The following is a 23120-nucleotide window of genomic DNA, read 5'->3' on the forward strand; positions in this document are numbered from 1 at the left end:
CCTGACACCGAAACGACCTTTTAAAAGCACAACAAAAATCAAGCTAAATACCGCTCATCAAGCACGCAAGTGCAATAACACAAGCATGCACGCATACAATTACATAATGAGAGCGGGGAGGCAAGAGAGCATAAAAGAAAGCAAGTAGAGACTTCTATTAGCAAGTTAACTAGTATAGAGGGACCCTGAAATCACCTTGTACTTAGGGGTATTGAAGCAAAAGCCATTACATACACTATAAGAAAGCAAAAAAGGTAACTACATCAAGCAACAAAAGCAAAAAGCTTTGCGGTCTGAAACACATACAATGGTGCCTTATATCTAAAGATGTGTATATGTTAAGGCTTTGAATTATGACCTGAGCACACAAGCAAATCATGCAATCTTGCTACTAGTATGGGCCAAAAAAACAAAAGTGAACACATTAGCTTCATGATCCATTCTTGGTCACCATTAATAGACCTAATTGGTTATTGTCCAAACAAGCAGCATAGATGGGAGTGGTTGGTGTTGTACCGTGTCAGGTCTATACTGCCCGACCAAATCACCTGAGACATAAGAAAGAAACCAGCAACATATTGTAGCTTTCATTTTCTGATGATTTTGGTCCTGTGGATGGTCCATGTGATTGTTCTACTTTTCTAATCTTGGTCTCTTGGATGGTCCTTTATCAATTATTGGATCCCAGGGATGTTGTAAATCAGATGATGCATGTGTTTCAGAGCCTTTATCTGCATCAGAGGTTTGTGGTGGAGCATATCCTCCAGGAAAAGGGGGTGGAGGAGGTGCAACGAAATAATTCTTCTCACCTTTAATCTGATAGCACAACTTCAAAGAGAGAGAGAGTTTTCAAGTGGTGGCTCTTTGTAAATCTGCATGTGGGTGTATTATGAGGGTGTTGGATGTGTGCGTTTGTCTTCTTTACGATTTCTCAACACATCTCCAGATGGCAGGTGTAGGGTAAAATTAAATGAACTTATTTTGCAGAGAGTAGCTGGTTGCTCCAACACAAGCCCCTCAACATACAAGAGCAATTATATACCACTTTCTTATGAACTGTTAAGGAAAGCTCATCTGCTATCCATATACAACTGGATAAAGATAAGGAAAGTTGTAACAAGAGAATCAAACTTTCTATAACAAATCCTAAAACAAAGAAAGAGCAGACTCCATACCCTCAATTATAGGTTACTGAAGAACGAAATCCACAAATTCAGGAAACTGAAAATCAATGTAAACTTGAAATCTGTAATGGTTATAAATAAGAGAGGCACCTCTCTCTCGATGTATGCAAAGAAATACATTTCTGAAGAAATATAACAGAGAGAGAGAGAGAGAGAGAGAGAGAGAGAGAGAGAGAGAGAGAGAGAGAGAGAGAGAGAGAGAGAGAGAGAGAGAGAGAGTTCTTTGTTGTGGATGTAAACTCACACTTTGTGAGTTAAACCATGTTAAATCTTTTTGCTCATCCTGGTTCTTTAATATGGTATCAGAGCCAATTCTCTCCTCTCTGGAGGCACTTCATCATGGTAGAAGGCAACATAGATTTCACTTCTTCTGGATCAAAGACACCTCAAGGAACACCTGTGGGTATGAACTCCATTACAGGTTATTTTCCCATCTTACCTGCTCCCATAAACATACAATATTTTCTATCTATCAAATTGACAATAGATAATTTTTTGTTATGGGAATCTCAGTTTATTCCCTTGCTTAAAAGTTATGATTTGATGGGATACACTGACAATCTACACCATGTTTGGCAGAATATATTATTGGATCTAATGGAGAGACTGTAAGAAATTTGGTGTTTCTTATATGGCAGAGGATGGATCAAGTTTTACTCAGTTAAATCCTTTCCTCCTTGACTGAAATGGTCCACAATCAGGTCATTGGTTTAACCACATCTTACAGTGTGTGGAGCTCTCTTAAGAAAATGTATGATGCTCGTTCATGAGAAAGGATACAACAATTAAAATCTCAGCTACATAATTTACAGAAAGGCAATGACTCTATAGTCTCATATTTTCACAAGGCTAAGAGCATAGCTCATCAATTAGCCCTGGCCTCCAAACCAATTGAGGAGGGTGATCTTATTATGAATATCATGTCTGGTTTGCCAATGAATGAATATGGCTCTCTATGCAACTCCTTGAACACACTTACTGATCCCATTTTATTGGAGGAGCTTTTAAGCATGTTACTTATACATGAAGCTCAAATAAATGAAACTGAAGGAAATGAAGAGCCAATGGCTAATATTGCATATCGACAACCTTAATATGGGACAAACCAATATGCCTCTCGTTCAAATCAAAATCGCTTCCCTAAAGGAAAATATGGAAATAGATATATGCATAAAGAAAAAGGAAATAGACAACAGAGTAGAGGATCTACTACCTGCAACTCATGTGGAAATCATGGGCACATTATTGCTCAATGTAGAACCATTTGCCAAGCTTGTCGCAAACAGGGCCATGGCGCTCTCAACTGTAAGGTTTTTCAACTTCAAAAGGATGATTCCTCTCCTGAGGCGTTTCATGTTTCTGCTGCTCATGAAGATGACGAGGATGGAGGATGGTATCCGAACTTTGGTGCTACTCACTATGTTACTGTAGATCTTAAGAACCTTTCTATATAACAAGAATATCAGGGTAACAACCATGTGAAGATCATCAATGGCACAGGTCTGCAAATTCATAACACTAGTAATTCTATTCTTTGTGGATCTAATTCTGATTTCATGTTCAGGGATATATTACATGTTTCATCCATTACTCGTAACTTGTTATCAATGCATCAGTTTACTAAAGATAATAATAATTTTTTTTAATTTCACTTTAATCGGTGCTATGTGAAGGACTGCCAAATAAGAAAAATTTGTATGCAGGGTACAAATAAAAAGGGCTTGTACCAACTGCACTTTAATAAAGTAGGGGTTGTTGATGATGCTGAAGCATACATAGGTGAATGGACAACCATGAACCAGTGGCACAGGCGATTAGGACACCCGACCTTCAAGGTTGTTCAATAGGTCGTGAATAAATTTTAGCTTCCCTTTGTTAATAAAACTCAAGTTCAGATTTGCGAGGCTTGTTAGCAGGGCAAAAATCATGCATTACCATTCAGCTCAGCTTCTCATGTCGTTAATGCACCTCTTGAATTACTTCTTGCTGATGTTTGGGGACCGGCCTCTGCGCCGAGTTCAACTGGTCATCGTTATTATATGAGCTTTATGGATTTCTATTCTTGTTTCACTTGGATTTTTATACTTATGAGAAATCACAAGTACTTGAAGTTTTTTATCATTTTCAGAAACTTGTTGAGAATAAATTTAACAGAATGTGAGATTGAACATAGGATTACTTGTCCTCATGCCCATGAACATAATGGCTGCATTAAAAGGAATCATCACCATATAGTAGAGACGGACCTTACCCTTCTTGCTCAAGCTGAGGTACCTATGAAATTTTGGTACTTTGCTTTTAAAACTATAGTCTATTTGATAAATCACCTTCCATCTCCTGTCACAAAAATGAAGTCTCTGTTTCAATTGCTCCTTCACAAAGCTCCTGATTACAACTTCTTTTAAGTTTTCAGTTGCTTGTGTTATCCTTTTTTAAGACCCTTTAACACTCATAAACTTCAATTTCATAGCCATTAAGAGTGTTTTTAGGGTATAGCAGTCAACATAAGGGCTATCTTTGTTTAAACCTTTCTTCCTTAAAGGTTATTGTGAGTTGGCACATTGTTTTTGATGAACATCAATTCCCATTCAAAACCATAAAACCATCATCTCCTACGTCACCAAACCCACCTATTCCCATTTTGGTACCTTTTCAACCCTCAATGCCAACCCCTTCTTTACCTCAACCCTCTTCTTCCCCATTTCTCCACTTCTTTGTGAAGACTCCACACCAGCCCCTGCCTCTTCTCCTTCTCCTTTTCTCCTCCCTCCCACACTCATCCTATGGTCACTAGGTCTCAAACCGGGACCCTTAAGCCCAACACTCGTTATTCTTTACCCACTACTTTTCTTTCTTAGGCCAATGATGACCTAGAACCCACCTGTTTCATGCATGCACACAAAATTTCACACTGGCGTCATGCTATGGAAGAGGAGCTTAATGGCTTGCTCCATAATCACACCTGGACCCTTGTCCCTCCTTCTCCCTCTTATAATGTTATAGGCTCCAAATGAGTATTCAATGTTGAGTGCAAAGTAGATGGGAGTTTTGAACGCTACAAAGCCCGACTTGTTGCGAAAGGGTACACTCAAGAGGAAGGACTTGATTATTTTGAAACTTTTAGTCTGGTCGTCAAGCCTCCCATGATTCACACAATCCTTGCTCTTGCCACCTCCCTTGGGAGGTCGGTATGCCAATTGGATGTCCACAATGCTTTTCTGTATGGCACTCTTACCAAGGATGTGTATATAGTACAACCTCATGAAGGCTTCGTTCATGCTCGATTTTTTCATTATGTTTGTAAATTACAAAAGGCTCTTTATGGGCTTAAATAAGCCCCTCGAGCATGGTTTCAGCGGTTGACTGCTTATTTACACCACCTTGGCTTCTGGGGCTCTAAAGTGGATAATTCCTTGTTCTTCTATAAAAAGCTTGACTTTGTTGTTTATATTCTTATTTATGTTGATGATCTTCTTATCATTGGGAGCAACTCCACTCACCTTCACCACGCCATTCAGCAGTTGGGCCTTGAATTTGCGCTTAAGGATTTGGGCCATTTACATTATTTTCTTGGCATTGAGGCTACTAAGACTCCTACTGGGTTATATCTTTCTCAACGGAGATATGCTGTTGACTTTCTTCGCAAGTTTCACATGGATGGGGCTAAGCCTGTTTCTATGCCGCTTCCTACAAATCCTCGTTTCAGTGCTACTGTAGGAGAAACACTTTCCAATCTCACTGAGTATCGACAGGTTGTTGGAGCCTTGCAATACCTTACTCTGACAATACCGGACTTAGCTTTTGCTGTCAACAAAGTTTGCCAGTTTATGCACCGGCACACTTTGTACTACTGGCTTGTTGTCAAATGAATTTTATGGTATGTTAAAAATACTCTTTCCCATGGGCTCCTTCTTCAGGATTCTCCTCTGCATACTCTTCAGGCTTACTTTGACGCAGACTGGGCCGGCGATATTGATGATAGAGAGTCTACTGGCAGGTTTGCGATCTTTCTTAGCAAGTCTCTCATTTCTTGGTCTGCTCGCAAGCAAGTTGCTATCTCGCGTTCCAACACTAAGGTTGAGTACCGGGCTTTATCGAATGCTGCTGCTGAAGTTCTTTGGCTCACGTATCTTCTTTAGGAGCTCAGACTTTTCTTCAAAACTACCCCATTCTTTGGAGCGATAACATCGGTGCTACATATCTATCTGCCAATCCAGTCAATCACTCTCGTACCAAGCATATTGATATTGATGAACATTTTCTGCGGGATCACATTCAGCTTCAACACCTTCAAGTTCGGTATATTTCTACTAATGACCAAATTGCTGATCTTATGACAAAGCCTCTCAGCTCTGCCCGGTTTAACCTTCTTCGAGACAAGCTTAAGGTTCAGCCCTGCCCCTTGCACTTGACGGGGGATGTTAAGAAAAGCTCATTTGCCGTTCAACAAATCTCATCTGCTATCCATATACATCTGGATAAACATAAGGAAAGTTGTAACAAGAGAATCAAACTTTCTATAAAAAAATCCTAAAACAAAGGAAGAGCAGAATCTAGACCCTTAAAGGCTGCAAAAGAACGGAATCCACAAATTCATGAAACTGGAAATCAATATAAATCTGAAACCTGTAATGGTTATAAATAAGAGAGGCACCTCTCTCTCGATGTATGAGAAGAAATATAACAGAGAGTGAGAGAGAGAGAGAGAGAGTTCTTGGACGTGGATGTAAACTCACACTCTGTGAGTTGAACCACGTTAAATCTTTTTGCTCGTTCTGGTTCTTTAACGTGAACAACCACTCTTTACCCGCACGTCCGCTGAAAAGATCAAAATCTTTGCACCTAGTTCTTGAGCACAGTAAACAGATTTTGCTATGCGGTGTTTCAGCCTAGAAACATATTTTACAGCCTAAAGAAATTAGTGTTTCTCAAGTGCAAATAATCCATGTGGTAAGCAGGTCACACTGGACTCTCGGGGCCTCAATGAAGCAGGTGAAAGTCTAAGAAAGCTGAATTAGAGTAGGATATGGTCATTTACCACCATAACCATATTCACTTCTGCTGATATCGATGATCACTAGTGACATCCGTACAAAAAAGTTGAGAGGACATGGATATAGATATGGATCTTGAAAATACTAATCCACATAAATTTTCACACACTCGCACACGCAAACACAAAAAAAGGGGTCAAATATGGGACCTAGTTTGATATCACTGTGACTGATCAATTGGCTGCCATTAGAAGGCCCAACTGCGGCACTTGGTGTTACGGCCCCAAGTGATGGCTCGGCTATTCAAGCCTTGAGCATGGGTCCAAGTGAGCTCGGTTCACCCGAACCTTGAGCTAAGGCCTCTCTCCTATGTGTGTAATGATACAAATGGATCAAATAAGGACCGACACCAGACCTGTTGTGATCCAAATTCCCACCTCTTGGACGCGCGCCTATATAAGGATGCATTGGCGCCATTTCATGCATCTTTTGGCAATTGAATAGTTGAACTCCAAAAATCCCCAAAGTTCTCTAGTGTAGATCTCTTCCAGATCGAGAACTCAATTCTCTGGACCGGCTTGAGTCTTCTGAGCTCTCCAAAATTCGCCTGAAGCCTGTAAGCCTTGCCCGAGCTCTGCCGATTGGCATTGAGCATGCTGCAAGTCTGCCGCAGCCGTGTGTAGGCCGATCACCCTTCCTTACTGCTAATCACTAAATTTCGACGAATTTATCGGCAGACTTGGGCTTGAACGTCCTCATTTCACTAGAGAACATGATCAAAGCAAAGAGCGTCGACGAATTCTCTGGATCGTACGATCACTAGTTTGATTCACTTCAGCATGTTGCCGCACCCAGCCGGCGATTGCAATACCTTCTCAGAACCACCGTCGACCACCAGAGCATGATTCTCCGGTGATGATAGTTTGGATCGTCCTCACTACCGACCTAGAGCCCATCAAAATCAAGTACGCCGAGCGAATTGCTCAAGTGCACGAGCGATTGCTCGATTGCCACGCTATAGGTCGATCGGCAGCCGATAGACCAATTCTGGTGGTCGCTGGTGAGATCCTTCGGCGGAGATCCCTGAGCCCATGTTCTTCATTCCCTGTAGCCTCGATCTACCCTTTGAGCACCGAGCAAAAGTTGATAACATCGCTCCTAGGCCGATCGCATTTCGCGCTCAAACTACCAGTCGACTGTTAGCTGCGGTAGGCCATTTTCTGGCCTATTTGACTTAATTCCGGCCAACACTGATCGAAGCCTCTGATGGAGGTTTTGCTGTTCTGATCCTCATCATCTGAGGCGTCGATCAACACCTGGAGCGTCGACAAAAGTTGCTCCAATCGCTGACAATTGAGCCAGATTCCCGCGGGCCTGTTAAGCAGCACAAGACACGTGCGCAAAGGCAGGTGAATTCGACACCTCAAGCATGGGCCCTACCAGTTTGGTATTAGAGCGTATGGAGCACCAAAACCAGGAGTTCAACACTCCGGTGAAAGCGCCAAAGAGTTGAATTTCCATCATTGATGTTGTATGATCAGTGGTATGAAGGTGTCATTAGAGCAACGACTTGACCTGAGGTGGGGATGGGACTGGTTTGAAAATTGGCAAGACCAACAAAAGAAGCGGGGCCAAAGCACACGATTTCAGAGTTTGTTCCGAGGTCCACACACGGGAGAGATCTCCCATGTCTGGCAAGAGGTCCCTCCAACTCGGTTCTACACACAAGTGCTGCACATGCCTTACCCCATGCAACCAGACCTTGCACGTGCCCGCATGGGTAGGTATGAATTCACTGAATTTTTAGGCATGGATGTGTATGATCCAGAATCCAACATTATCCTACTTACCCATTGACATGGAATATCACAAGATTGAACCATACGAGTCATGGAGATAAACACCTCTATATGAGATGTCATATTTTCATATCCTATAGCATTATTTATTTTCAGTGTTTAGCATGTTAAGAATACCTTTATGAATGAGTTGATATCTGACTCATTTCATTGATCCTTTTAATATTGTTATTATGTTATTCTTTCTTCACAAAATGAAAGACACTTTACATAAAATCAACAATGCACAAAACCATAGAGAATTAATTTAGTTTCATAAATGTGATCACATATAATCATAATGTATTGTCATATATAAAAAAAAATCAAATAGACCCATCCTCATGACATATTGGGAATATAATCTTGGTGTAAGCCTTTTAGTAAGAGGATCCACAGTCATTTCTTTTGTACCGATTGTATCAATAAACAATAAATGATTCTCAGTCATTTTTTTAACAACAAAGTACTTTAACTCCATGTGTCGACATGAGGTGGAGTTCTCGTTGTTATTCGAGAATGACACAACATCTTCATTATCACATAAAATCTTTAGTGGCCTCTCCATATAGTCCACTATACCAAGACCCATAATGAAGTTTCTGATCCATATCGTTTAAGATGAAATCTCATTTAAATCAATAATTTATGCCTTAATGGCTTTCGAAAATTCTTTCATTATCCAACAATGAGAGATGATACCTCAAATATTCTTAGTTACTCACGATTATAAAACCAACATGATAAGATTATTTGAGCACTTTCACTTCTTATAAACAACTTGCTATGAACTCTCACTTCTTATAAATAGTCTTCATAGCGGTTGCTCTATTCTTTTTACAAGTAAGAGATTGTTCTATATGATATTCATATTAAAAAGGTAAACATGAGATCTTTTATTATTTACATTTTCTAAGGCAAGCATACTCTGAGCTGTTTCGCCTCCTCAATTCTCAAGAAATTGACTTTAATTGATGAAACTAGCACATCATGTAACCAGAGCTAATTCGACACTGTATCTTTCAGTACAATCATACTTTATGGGTTGGTATATACAACTACTATTACACCTCATGTGAATTTGGAATACAACGACCAATCTTTCGGTAAAATCATTGTTTTATAAAGTCACACAATCATAATACCAAATATTAATCTCAACACAGTCCAAAGGAACCATTAATCAACACAACTCAAATCACTTTGGTGATTATAAGAGTGCATTGATCGAAATCTATTACCGCAAACATATTCGTATTACAGAACATGCCCATGCAATCATGATAATGCATGCATATTCATGACAAACTATGTATAATAACATCAAAAACACCAATTTATGCTATATCTCATATGCACAAATAAAATTTTAATGAAGCACATCACATATGTCATAAATTTAGTCATAATTCATGCTTAAATATCATGAATAATACAAAGCAACATCAGATGCATGAAAAAGTCATGCATCAATGGTAAAATTACATATAAAAGCATGATGAAAATGACAGTCATGCTGTTACAGGCAAAATAACACATGGGTCAGATCCCTCAATCCAAACCCAATTTAAAATGAATTTCGATCGAATCCCAAGATCCATACTTAATTCAGATCCAAACCCGGTCCAAACGGATCTTGAGTCGAATTCCACAATCTAGACACAGTTCGGATCCCGACCTGGTCCAACTGGATCTTGAGTTAGATTCCACAATCCAGATCTGGTCAGGTTCACACTCGGTTTCAATAAGTATGGGTCTCGGACCGGGTTTGACTCAAATTGGTCTACCCGGAACCCCAATGGTTTTGGGTCCCGGATCGAGTCCAACCAGGACGAACTTAAACCCGATCCACCAGGAACCCCAATGGGTTCAGGTTAGGGTCTTACTCGGTCAGACTCAAATCGGTCTACCCAGAACCCCAACGGGTCCTTGTTCGGGTCCCGAACTAAATCCGACCGGGTTGGACTTAGACCCGAAACCCCAACAGCTCTGGGTTCGACCAGGTCAGACTCAAATCGGTCCACCTGAAACACTAAAGGGTCTGGGTCCCGAACCAAGTCTGACCGGGTCAGACTCAAACCGTTCCATTTAGAACCCCAACGGGTTCGGGTCCTAGATTGAGTCTAACCAGATTGGACTTAGACCCAATTCACCCATAATGCCAATGGGTTTGGGTGTAACACTCTAATATTTTTAACCCTTAACAAATACGTAAAAATTAAAACTTTTCTTTTCTTTTAAAATAAATAGTAGAAACATTTTCAAACTTAGATTTAAATCTTAGGCGAGTTATATTCTAGAAACCACGTTATACAAATCAGAGTATGAAATGAAATCATGCACATTATATATACAAACTTTTTTACAAAAATGTTCAGTTTAATAAACACTTAGGATTAAAACAAAATCCTAAGATTTGCCCTGGATCCTGGAAGTTCTGATTCTTGATGCCGCTCTTGTCCAACATCCTATGTTGTGTAAGGTGTTATGTACTTGGATCTGTATTTTTCTATAAGACGGGGTCAGATCTATGACAGCCTCATAAGTAAATACCAATTCCATGTAACTTAAAATATTAAAACATATTTAGGTGTCATAATTTAACTCTTGTGCAACTCAAATGTCACTGCATTTATTGGTTAACTCAACTTATATTAAGCTTGTCATTTAATATGTGGTGTCATACTGTAAAAATAAGTACAAAGATCTATTTAGATATATTCGCCATAACGTAAATGCTCATTCAAATGTCCACTAAAGCAAATAATGTCAATGTCTTTTCTTTCATTTAGCAAATAACCACTCATGCATTTAATATAATGCAATTGACCATTCGTGCATTCAATAATGTCAATGTCTATTCTTTCATTATAATTAGTTGTTCAATTATAAGATCTTTTGTTTCGATATTTATTCTCCCTATGAGTACTTGCAGAGCCACTCATCGTTATATCAGCCGAGACCATTCGAGACTTTTTATGCTATGTAATTTTAATTATCCTAAATAACTAGCTGAATGGATCATAAGGGAAATCGTTTGTAATTGAAAGAAAATTCTCTAAAAGCCACTCTCACACATATGCATGGATCTAAGACTACTACAATAGTTGAGGTCTATCACCTAGGATACATCGATAAATTCAGCCTCTTAGCCTGAGTGATTGGAGGTTGAAGACACTCTTACTTCCACAAACAATTTCATGTCACTCCTCGCTTGTACCACCTACCCTCTTCAAGGTAGACCCACTCTGAATGGGTATAAGGGTTGTTTTTTCAACAGAATTAATCATTTCACGTGTCTCAATAGGCAAATTTTCATCTTTTTAAGCTACTTTGGGCAAGCTAACTCAGTTAGTTTCTTTCACATCTCTTAGACCTAAACCGCTTTCAATGAGAGGTTTGAAGTCTCTCACTCCATGTTTCAATTTTTGTTCTTTTTTCTAAGCAGGGATCACACATATGTCCACACAAGGAACCATTAAATAGAGGACATCTAAGGTACTGCATTGCTAAGGTGGTCGGTTGCCATCCACCTAGGGCATGCACTTGATTTGTTTGTTGACAGAGAGGTTGAAGGTCACAAAGACCAAATTCTCTTTGCTTATCGAGAGGCCAACTTCTACTTTAAAGGTTGTGATCTTGTTTAAGAAGTTTTGCGTTTATTGATTGTGATCCCTTTAAAAGAAAAAGGTCATCATTTGTGCAGAGCGAATAATGCCATTGGAACCCTTTCACCACGAAGGGGATGATTTCTCCTCATGATTTAGCATGATTCAAATGTCTTGTGAGGCACTCCATAAGTAGAAAGAGATAAGGTGATATTGAGTCACCTTGTCTGATCACTCTACTACTGCTTTAAAAATGCCGACTAAGCTCTCCATTAATAAGAATTGTGAAAGATGGTTTATGCACACATTGCATGACTCAATCACGCCAATCCTTGTTAAACCCAAAAAACTCCAAGGACTATTTTTTCTTGCTAACTGACATGAAGTCCACCATTTCATGTGCAAGGAGTATATTGTCTTGAATGTGACAGCTTTTGAGAAATGCTCTCTTATTATGGCTCATGTTTCTCTCCAAAATACCTTGCATTCTATTAACCATGATATTTACACACACAATTACATAGACTAATTGGTTTGAATTGTGTAAACTGTTATGCTCCTTTCTTGAGGATAAGCACTATATTGGTGCAAATAAGTCTTTTCGAAGGTGAAGAAGCTTCTTATCACCTTATTGATATCGCTTTGAATAGTGTGCCAAAATGTCTAGAAGAGCATCCCTAAAAATTCATTGAGCCCAAGAAAGTTGTCATTATCAAGTTGAAAGACAGTCTGTTTAATTGCCAAGTCCGACACTTCCTCCATGAGCTACTGATTTTCCTCCTTTGTGACTGCCGATGCCATAGAGCAACTTAGGTGAGGCTTGTTGTTGCCCACAACCATGAATAGTGTTTCAAAGTCATTTGCAACTTCACTCTTTGTCTCCTTCTTATCCTTAATCCCAGAGCCATCGTCCTTAATCAATATTGAGATTTCTTTTTTCATTATATTCTTGTTGACAGTGAAGTGAAAGAACTTAGTGTTCTTATCACCTTCCTTCAACCACTAATACATGCCTTCTGTCTCCACATGGACTCTTCTAGGTTATGGAGGCTCTGGAGTTCATCTCTAAGCTAGTGTTCTCTAACGAGATTCTCATCCCCCCCTCTGTCTATGTGTGTGAGGCATGACTCCAGCTCGACTGTGATGGAGGCGATCCTTTTCAAGATATCCCCAACTGTAGTGTGTGCCCATTTGGATAAGAACTTTTTAACCATATCTAGGTGAGTGCATCCCTGCACCCTGGTCGACCAAGCTTCTCTGACAACTAATCTCCATCCTTCTGTGGAAGTCCAAAATTTGAAGAACTTGAAGGACAAGATGTGAGAGGTGCACGGAGTTGCATTTACTAAAAAGCAATGTGATCGAAAATACTTCATGGAACTGTGTTCACCATTGTGTTCGGGAATGTGGATACCCATGATTCATTTGCTAGAACTGGGCCATCTATGTCATCCACCAATACTGTCATAATTTGGTCTGACGAGAAGACCACCTCCAAAGATTGAGAATTAGGGTTCCAAAGGCAAACTATTATGTTGTTGGGTGTCGCTTTTAAGTTTTCAGACACACAAAATTCTCTTTGCATGTTTGAGAGTTTGTCCTTCAAGACCTTGGATTCTAACAAGAATGCGATATCCACCCTTAATTGGGCCATCTTCTGTGCAATCTAACAGTGGGCCCAGCTCTTGCCCAAAACCCTAACATTTCAAGCAAAGAGATTCACTATATCGCAATTGAGTTTTGCGATTTGGTGTCAGCGAAAGTCGCTTGTACATTTTAGTGAAAGTATAAATTTGTCCAAAATGATCACAAATTTAGTAAAAAAAGGAGTGGGTGGGTATGCATGAAATATTATGATATTTTATGAACTCGCTATGAAATATTATTGTTTTTAGGGATAGTATGATCATTTTTTGTTTAAAAATTAATGTTTTTCACTGGAGGGTTTGAAATCCATAAGGGTAGCAAACATTATCCCTTCCTAAACTTTCAAGATTCCCATTTCGTACATGTACAAGATGAGTCCCTGAACTTGGCTATGCCTTGTGCACCATGTAAATAGTCTTGATTAAAGAAATTGATAGGGCCAACACAGTTATGAATTGTGACTTGAATGAGTCTATGAAGTGAGTTCCAAAATTCTTTGTGAAATAGGTCTCATATTTCTCATTATTTTATTACTGACAAATTATTTATAGATATGGCAAAAATGTGCCACGTGTCATGTCATATATCTAGACACTTAACAAAGAAAGGGAAGAGGTGACTATTGGATTTGGCTCAAAACTATTCTTAAGTTTCCTATAATTTTTTTTTATTTCCATAGGTTTATGGGTTTCTTGTCTTTCCTATAAATCTAGTTTCATATTGAAAGTTATAAGAACATTTCTTGTCCTTATATAGAGGGGGTGGTGCCTCTTAAAGGCATTATATCTTGGGCTTATGCATTTCTTTATTCTTAAACTTTGGTTGCATTTATGGTCTTTGAATTTCTCTAGGCCTTATTAGGATCTGTTTATACCAAGCCTAACATTTTTTTACATGGAGCTTTAACCTTTGCCTTGATCGTTGAGTGCTTGACCCATCTTAAATGATCTTGTCTTTGTCAAGGCCATTTTAGACCCAATCTTTACTCTTTTAGTTCAAAATAGGTGCCCCTGTTTTCATAACAGTTTGGGCATTCATGGGTGGCTGTTTGACCAGCCATGGCCCTTTATTGTGATCCGTTTGAATTCATTAAAGGTCTCTTTGTGGGTGGCGTGGGAGGCTGATACCTATATAAACCCCAACTCTCTCCCATTCCTCTCTTTCGTCTCTAAGTTCTCCTCTCTCTCTCCCACGAGCTTGGCTCTCTTGCTTTCTTCTGTTCTCTGTTGTTGTGAGATCCGGATTTGATTATAGTTTGAATTTATACCTAAAATTTAGATTGGATTGTGGTTAGGATCTATACCTAAGATCTAGATCTGATTACAGTTTGGATCTAAATCTAGGATTTATATCCGGTTGCGGTTCGAACTTATACTTAAGATTCATACCAGCTTACGGTCTGAATCTATACCCATATCTGAACCTAGGATCCGTATTCAATTTAAACCTAGATCGTCCTATCATAGCCAAGAGGTTGTTCAAGATGGTTTGTGTCGAGGTTATCGATTTCACCAAATGCAAGGCATGTATCAAATTTTTGCGAGTAGGCGAAAGCTCGGTTGTATCCTAAGAACATAGTTGAATGAGTACCCATTGCTCCGAGGACTTGATCTTAAGTAGGGTAACTATCACTTAAAAGATAGCATGTGTAAATACGTGCTTCCAAGCGTACCTGGTTAAATGGTTGAAGCTCTTAACACACTAAGTTAAAGAAAATTTTCAGCAGTGACTAAATGTAGAACTTGAAAACAAATCCAACATTGTTTAGCTTTCATTCTAAAAAAGTGAAGGGGTGTTCGAAAAACACCACCATTTGAATGCTTAGATGGATTTTACTTGTGTTTTTGCTGGTAGTGATTTAAATGAGAGGCATCTTGAGCACTAAAATTGATGGTTGAGAACAAAGGTAAAGGTGGTCGTTTGGGATGCCGCCCATTCACATAGATGAGCGTCATCAGAGTAACCCTGACCTGAAGGCCTTGAAGGTGGTTACGCTATTTTGTTGAGGTTGTTTTTTATTATTCTCTCCTTTTAGGAGGCAGAAACAACAATGCTTTAGGGCAAGCAGAGATCACATAGGAGATTGAGGAAAGGCCAATGGATCAAGATAAACTTGGGAAGGCAATCCCCAATTGCCACAAATCAGTCCAAAAATGTCAGTCAATCACAACCCAACTTGAAAACTTTATATATCAGAAGTTGATTACATACGGACATGAAAAAATGTACTATTGTAGGATCACCTTAATTAGTACTTTTCTTAAAAAATTTAGAATATAATTTGATTGTATCTATAAAAAAGCATTATATTGTTAGGCATCCTAAGTTCTCCTCATATTCTTCTGCTATAAAAAGGCACAACAATGTGTAAGATGCCTTGTAGATGAGAACATTATCCAACCTCATTATCCATTTCCAAACAATCAAATTAGGGTGCGTTTTTACCACCCGGGGACTCCGCGTGGTTGGTAGGAGCTGTCAGTGCACGTCTCCTTGTCAAGGTACGTTGCAGGTTCTGACCCCAATGGTACGTTGAATAATAACTGGTGGGATCTGCCTCACCTCAGCTTGTCAATGGTGAATGTTTTGTTTGAAACTGACAAAAATGTCCATGTCAATGGATAGCCAGCCTTACCCAGTCTTCAAATGGGTTGGCCCATGGCCAATTCAACAAACGGGTCCGAGTCCGTATTCTAGTGAAACTGTTGGATTGGGGTAAGTGGCCATGAAGAAGATCCATGTGATGGTTTTTGCATACCAGGCTAGGTGTGTCAGCTTAAGATGTTCAAATTGAAGGACTGTTTTTAATACCTGATATATGTGTGCCTTACCGCAAGGTCAAAGCTAACCGTAAACTATCTCCAGTGAATATTGAGAATTACTCATGGAGTTTTATATATGTTGCCGACAGTGAAAACAAGGCAATGGTGAATGTTTTTTTTTTTTTTGAAAGGCAAGCTGGGGTTAGGCATACCCTTACCAGATATCTCTTAAGCCCCATGTGGCAAAGGGATTCGAACCTAGGCCTTCAGCTTGGCACACGACACCGCTTACCAGATGGGATACCATCTGGTTGGTAGGCGATGGTCAATGTGGCACCTATAGGGGACGTCTGAAGGATAATGGTGCTGTCTCCTCACAAAAAAAGAAAAAAACATGTGCTGGTGGATTGAAAATGCTAAGAGGATAAGCATGAATTTGGAAGGCAAAAGGCAAAACATAGCTAGGCAGTTTAGAATAAAATTGTGTGATTTAATTTTATTCTAAAGACCACCGCAGGGGTTGCCCGCGTGGCCTGCAGAGTGGTTGTGAGGGTGTTAACCGGATCAAACCCTGCTGGCGCACGTCTGTAGCATTTAGAGGTGGGTCACGTAAGGCAGGGTGATCGGTGAGCCCCACCTGGGGTTATAAAAAAAATTCGTAAGGCAAGGTGCAAACACTTCATTCCCAAGCATATAAGTTGAGGGATAGAGGCGTACAACTCTTAAACATTTGGGCAATGACACGAATATCATTATGAGGATTATCCCAACCAGGGAAAATTTTGCAATAACTAAAAATTTATTTTTTAGATAGTCTTAGTGTTATTAAAAACGCGCCTCGCCTCAAGGCGAGGGCCTTTGTGACTCGAGGCGCAAGCATGAAGCGTAAAAGCATTGAGGCATACGCCTCTTACGCCTTGAGGCGTACGCTTCGAGGCGAGACATGCCTCGCGGTGAAACCCGCACACCTCATAATTTTACCCCCGGCCCTGGGCTAATTTTTCTCTCGCAGCCCCTATTTCTCTCTCGTCTCTCACAGTCTCTCCCTCTCGCTCTCTCGTCTCTTGCAGCCCCTCTCTCTCTCTCTCATCTCGATCTCTCCTAACTCTCTTTCTCTTGTCTCTTGCAGTCCCTCTCTCTCGTCTCTCACAGTCTCTCCCTTCTCGGCCTCCTCCTTCACCAACGCAACGACGGCGATGGAGGGAATGAGAGGCACGAAAGGGAAGAAGATGGGCACCTCGATCTCGTCTCGAGGGAGCTCCACGTGCTCCTCCCCGACCTACCCTTGGCTAGAAACCCCGAGATCCCCGAATGCGTCAAGCGGTTCATCGATTGCCTCATCGGAAAGATGACGAGGCACGAGTATGGCACTGATAAGATCGATTGGCACCTTCTTCTGCCTCGTGACGTGCATCCACTCACTGGTTCAGAAGCTCCCCTCCCCAAAACCGGGCAGCCCGCCGGTCATCGGAAAAGTGGTGGCACTCCTTCAACGAGCAATGTCATTCTTCGAGGAGGAATTGTGATCAATCCTCGAAGAACCGTCAAATTCCGACAATGGGGACAGACTCCGGGCTACCAACTACGTCAATGCCAATGTCGATGATAGATGCCCGATCACCAAGTTGGTCCCTTCTGAGCCATACCCACCCAATGATAGTTGCCCGATCGCCAAGATATCGAAGATAATGATCGATTCGGGCTACGAGACAGAATGCTGCCAGGTCTACAACATCTCCCACAAGGCCTTCTTGGAGGAAGCCATCTCGAAGAAGATGGGTCTCGAGCAAATCGATATAGACGAGGTGCAAAAGATGTAGTGGGACGCCCTCGAATCGGAAATTATCAAGTGGGCTCGAGCCTTCCGCCACTGTCTTGGAGTCTACCTCATCGGGGAGCGCCATCTCTGTGACTCGATATTCTCCGAGTCTCCCCAGGTGTCTCAGTCCCTCTTCGCCAACCTCGCCCGGGGCGTCGTGATCCACCTCCTCAATTTCGATGAGGCTGTCGCCAAGACCCGTCGGAGCACCGAGCGCCTCTGCAAGTTCATCGACATGTACGAGGCGTTTCGAGAAGCCCGACCGCTAGTTGACGACCTCTTCGCTAGCGACCCGTATTTTCGAGATCGACTTGTTTTATAATTTTAGATAATTTTTATATATTTTTTTAAGTTTAAATTTATTTATTTTTTTGAGCCTTATGCCTCGCCTCAGATTTTGGTGGAGCGCCTCGCTACGCCTCAACGCTTTTCACAACACTGGATAGTCTCCTAAAAATATCGATGTAATATTATCAGAAAATCATATAAGAATACACAAAAATATAAAAAAAAAGTATATGAAAATATCGTGGCAATTTCACTGTGTTTTTTGAGATTGTGTTGACTTTTAAAATCGCGATATTTTTTAAAAAATACCACCAATATTATGTTGCATAAACCCTTGGGATACTATAGTAAAACTTGGAAAACTGAGGGTGAGGTCATTTTTTGATATTTGTTCTATATGTACATCATGTTGTGGTACTTTCATTTTCATAGTGTCCCATTATATTCTGGAGATCCTTGGTTACGACCATAGTTTTTCTTATTTTTTTTTTGTAAGTCCAACAATTAACAGATATCTCTTAAGCCCCATATGGCAGACGAATTCAAACCTGGTGATCCTTGGTTATGACCATAGTTTTTCCGAGTCAAAACCCTGCTTACCACATGGGATACCACTGAGGTGGGGGCAGATTATATGCGCCCCCCAACATGCACGGTAGCTACAGTGTTTGTTCTGAGTCTCGGTTGAGCACCACATGGCGCTCAGTCGGATGTATGGGTGCGTCGTACACTCCACTGCAGGATGTACGGTGGTGTATGCCACACTCATGCACCCGACTGAGCACCACGCGGTGCTCAGTCGGGACCCAAAACACGCATTGTACAGTGCGTGTTTCGGGGAGAACACACAACACCCTCTCCACCACGGTGGTGGTTTTTGGAAGCTTCTTGCTACACGGGGAAGCTGATTTCTCATAAGCTCTCTTCGGAACCAAGAATCTCCTCCCTTCCTTGAAATACGGAGAAACTTTGAGAAACCTGCTTTCAAAATATGAATCATCTTTGTTTCTCAAATGGATCATCTTTGGTTTAACATTTTCTTCTTGCTTTTTGTCATTGCCCCTCACTTCTTACATTTTTTTTGTATTGTAAAATTATCATTTTATTATAAATAGCTTGCATGTTGATTTTATATTTGTGCTTTCCGTATTGCTTATCGACTTCTACTCATACCAAATGGGGGATCTGCTTGTCTGGCAGGAGCAGTTAGTGCACGTTACCTTGTGTTGGGACATTGCAAGCAAGGTTGTTAAATGCGATGAGGCGAAGCGAGGCGTTGAGCCTGCGCTTCGCCTCTGAGGCGTACACCTCTCACAACGTGAGACTCTCAAGCAAGGTTGTAAATGTGATGAGGCAAAGCGAGACGTTGAGCCTGCACTTCGCCTCTGAGGCGTACACCTCAGGTACTGAGGCGTACGCCTCTCACAACACTGATTGCAAGTTTGAATCTCAATGGTATAGTTGTATAACTGGTAGGGTTATGCCTGACCTCAGCCTTCTCTCAAAAAATTCGACTTGTGCACGATATTGTTTTCTATATATCCTGTTTCTCGCTTCATACTACTTTTTACTCACTTTCCTGCTTTCGCTTGATGCATGGCTTCTCTTGTATCCATTTTGTTTCGTGGTAACTATGGTTACCACACATTGATACTTAACCCCCGGGTTAAAAAAAAAGCTAAAAGAAAGCACTATTAGCGTCAAATGTTTACTGTTAACTGTGTCAATACTACCATTAGGTTATAGAAAAGATGAAAATCTTAGCCAGTTGGTCCTACAAGATTTGGATTTGGGTGAGATAGTTTACCTAACTCAAATCCATTGTCAGATTCGGTAAAGAAAACTATATCCGATTTGGTTTTAGTATTCGTCATCCAGATATGAGTCTGAATCCAAGTCTCACAAAAAAGTTCGACAATATCCGAATCATTTGCATGTAAATGTAACTTCGATTAGGGCATATATCCAAATCAGATCCACAACTGGAACCGAGTTGGGGTTTGTAGGATCAGTTTGTGAAAGTAACCAGAACCAAGGGTGGACATGTATGGGTGCAATGGCCCTATATTGTTTAACTGAGTTGGGGCTGGTAGCATGATGCTCTCTGTTGGGCCAGGGCCTGGTCTGTGTACACCTACTCCTCTGGTTTTGGATCTAGTCAGGGTCCAACGTGTTCTATATTTGTGAAGTACGAGTTTCATTTGGAATTTTGGAGATCGGGATCTAATTCCAGGTCCAGATGTGTCTTGTTGGTGGGAACCATCTCTCTCTCTTGGTGAATCCACGCATGAAACGGGAGCAACATGCGAGATGGGTCATGGTTTATGGTTGCAAATGGATCGGATCATGGTCCAATATGGAATTGATATGGACCCAGCCTTCTTCATCTTGAGTTCTAGGGCGGACCGGACCAGATTATGATGCATGCGATTCTTATTTGAGAAAAAGTTAACGCATGTGGGTGTGCAAATGGATCGGTTCTGGATGAACCTCTGCTCTACATCTGACACCTTATTTTTGGATATGAATCCTTTAGGTAAGATCTGAACATGTACTCACATCAGATCTGGATTTAAATAATCAAATTATTTGCAGATGGTATCACTATTTTATGCATGACATACGTTTGGATCCAGGTGTGTTTGAATTTTTTACATGCAAAAAGCTTGGCTTCAGTCTTAATCTGCAGGATCCAGTATTACCATATAATGTTCAGATCTGGATTCTGCCCACTACATTGAATTTCACTGGAATCCAGGTCTGTTCGAACTTTTTACATGCAAAAAGCTTGTTTTCAGTCTTATTATGCAGTATCCAGTATTACCATATAATTTTCACATCCGGATTCAACCCACTTCATGAATTTCAGTGGATTCAGATTTGGATCTACTGCACATAATTTGATGTTTGTTTGCCAATTATAATTTGCACACCCAAGTATAGGTTTGGATTGGCACACATTGGTTGGCATGCAGAACAAATACCAGATTCTCCTGATATAATTCAAACAATGAAAATCTAGCAACTTCTTGATTTTTGTGGGCTTCTGGACGTTATAGGATGAGCAACAAACAGTAGATCTCAAAAAATCAAGAAGATTATGGATTTTTCTTGGTCTCCAAACATACTCAAAGTGGACCACGTTAGCATTCCAGAAGGGGACTCTGGGTGCAGTCACGTGAGGGGGCATTTGATTGGTGGAACACGCGCTGATGCAAACGGCCGATGCACAGGACACCTGGAACGCAACATCCTATGTGTCCAGCAGTGTTACACCGTGAAAAGATCAGGTGCCATCACATGGTACATTTTTTTGTGCCTTATGCACCTGATCACCCTCCATCTTGAGGATAGGGCCTGTCAGGTGTGGGGGGCCATGAACTGATGGAGGGAGATCAGGTGACTAAGGCACAAAAAATGTGCCATGTGATGGCACTTGATCCGGACTCGTGTTTCACCCCCTCCCCTGGAGCAGTGGTGTTTGGGATACTTGAGACCAAAACCCAAAAAATAAAATAAAAAATAAAAAATAAAACGATCAGAGCACCTGGTAAAAAAACTCTTGTCCGGACACCTTTGCACCCAGCCAGCAGTGTCCGGGCACGACTGTTCCTGTCCATGCAATCAAAAGCCTCTTAAGGGGGAGTACCCCGTTCAAAGGCATGGACAAATAGTTTTGTCAGACTATTTATCCCTCATTTTGCGGGCCTTTAGTCTCGCAAACAAACACGGAAAAAAAGTTGTCTGTGCTTTTTATGTAAGGGTGGGGACTATTTATCCCCAAAAAATGAGGATAAAAGGGTCCAACTACTTATCACGGATTTTTGCATCCATGATAAATGGTCTTTGACCATTGGTACGTGGTGTCATACCCTTATCTAAAAGATGGGATAAGTTGGGATATTTCATCATGAAGCACACCACCATATCCCAACCTACCCTTGTTTTCTGGATAAGTGGGGATGCACACAAAAATCCTACCCTAGTGTAGCAGATAGAGTAAGGGGAAGTCCATGTAAATGATAGTGGCTAGACTCATAGGTCCAGCACCAATCAGAAGTAGGGTTGGATCCAAAAAGGACTCTTGTGACTGATAGGTGCAGAGCCCTTGAAGAAAGGAACATAAACCGAATTGTAGAACGGATTCGGACTCTGGGCTCATTAAAGGGCCTTGATCAGGGTTCCGATCCTTGAATTATAAGACGGCAAAGTACAAATTAGGGCTGGTAAAAAGAATCAAGCAGCTCGCGGCTATGCTCGTTTGGGGTTGTCATGAATTCATTCATGATCAGTTTGTATAGCTAGCAAGCTGAGCCACGAGCCGCTCGTTTATAGCTTAAACGAGTTGAGCCCGAACTCACATAGTTCGACTTGGCACCCAGCATGAAAACTAAGGTGAGCACAAATGCACAATAAAAATAAATAAATAAATCAAAACATTGAATTCTAACATGTTTTGATAGATATGATAATTGAAAAAGAATACAATTCTAACCAAAATCAAGTATTCAAGAAATCATGTTTAATATCGATTGAAATAAAAAAGACAAAAATGTTTAATTAAATATTCATGGCATTTAAGAAACCAAATACAAAACCTAAATTCTGAAAAAAACAAAGATTTAAGAGTTTAACAAGTAATAACCAAAACCAAACATTCATTAATAGAATCTTACTTAATGATATATAAATAAAAATACCACAAAAAACAAAAAATTTGTAAAAATAAATATTTGCATCATTTGAAAAATGCGAACCAATACCCTAATCTCTGAAAAAATTATAGAATTATGTTCATTAAAAAAAAACATTTAATATTCTAACTAAAATCAAACATTCATTACATGTAGGAAGTTTGGGCTTGACTCATTTACCAGTAGATTGAGCTTGTAGCTCGGCTCATGTTCATATTTAGTTGAGCTAAGCTTGAACTCAGTTCGTTGTTAAAATGAGACGAGTCAAAAATGAGCTAGCTCATGT

The sequence above is a fragment of the Nuphar pumila genome, chromosome 15 (assembly GCF_984573655.1).
Source record: "Nuphar pumila chromosome 15, dmNupPumi1.hap1.1, whole genome shotgun sequence".
NCBI lineage: Eukaryota > Viridiplantae > Streptophyta > Magnoliopsida > Nymphaeales > Nymphaeaceae > Nuphar > Nuphar pumila.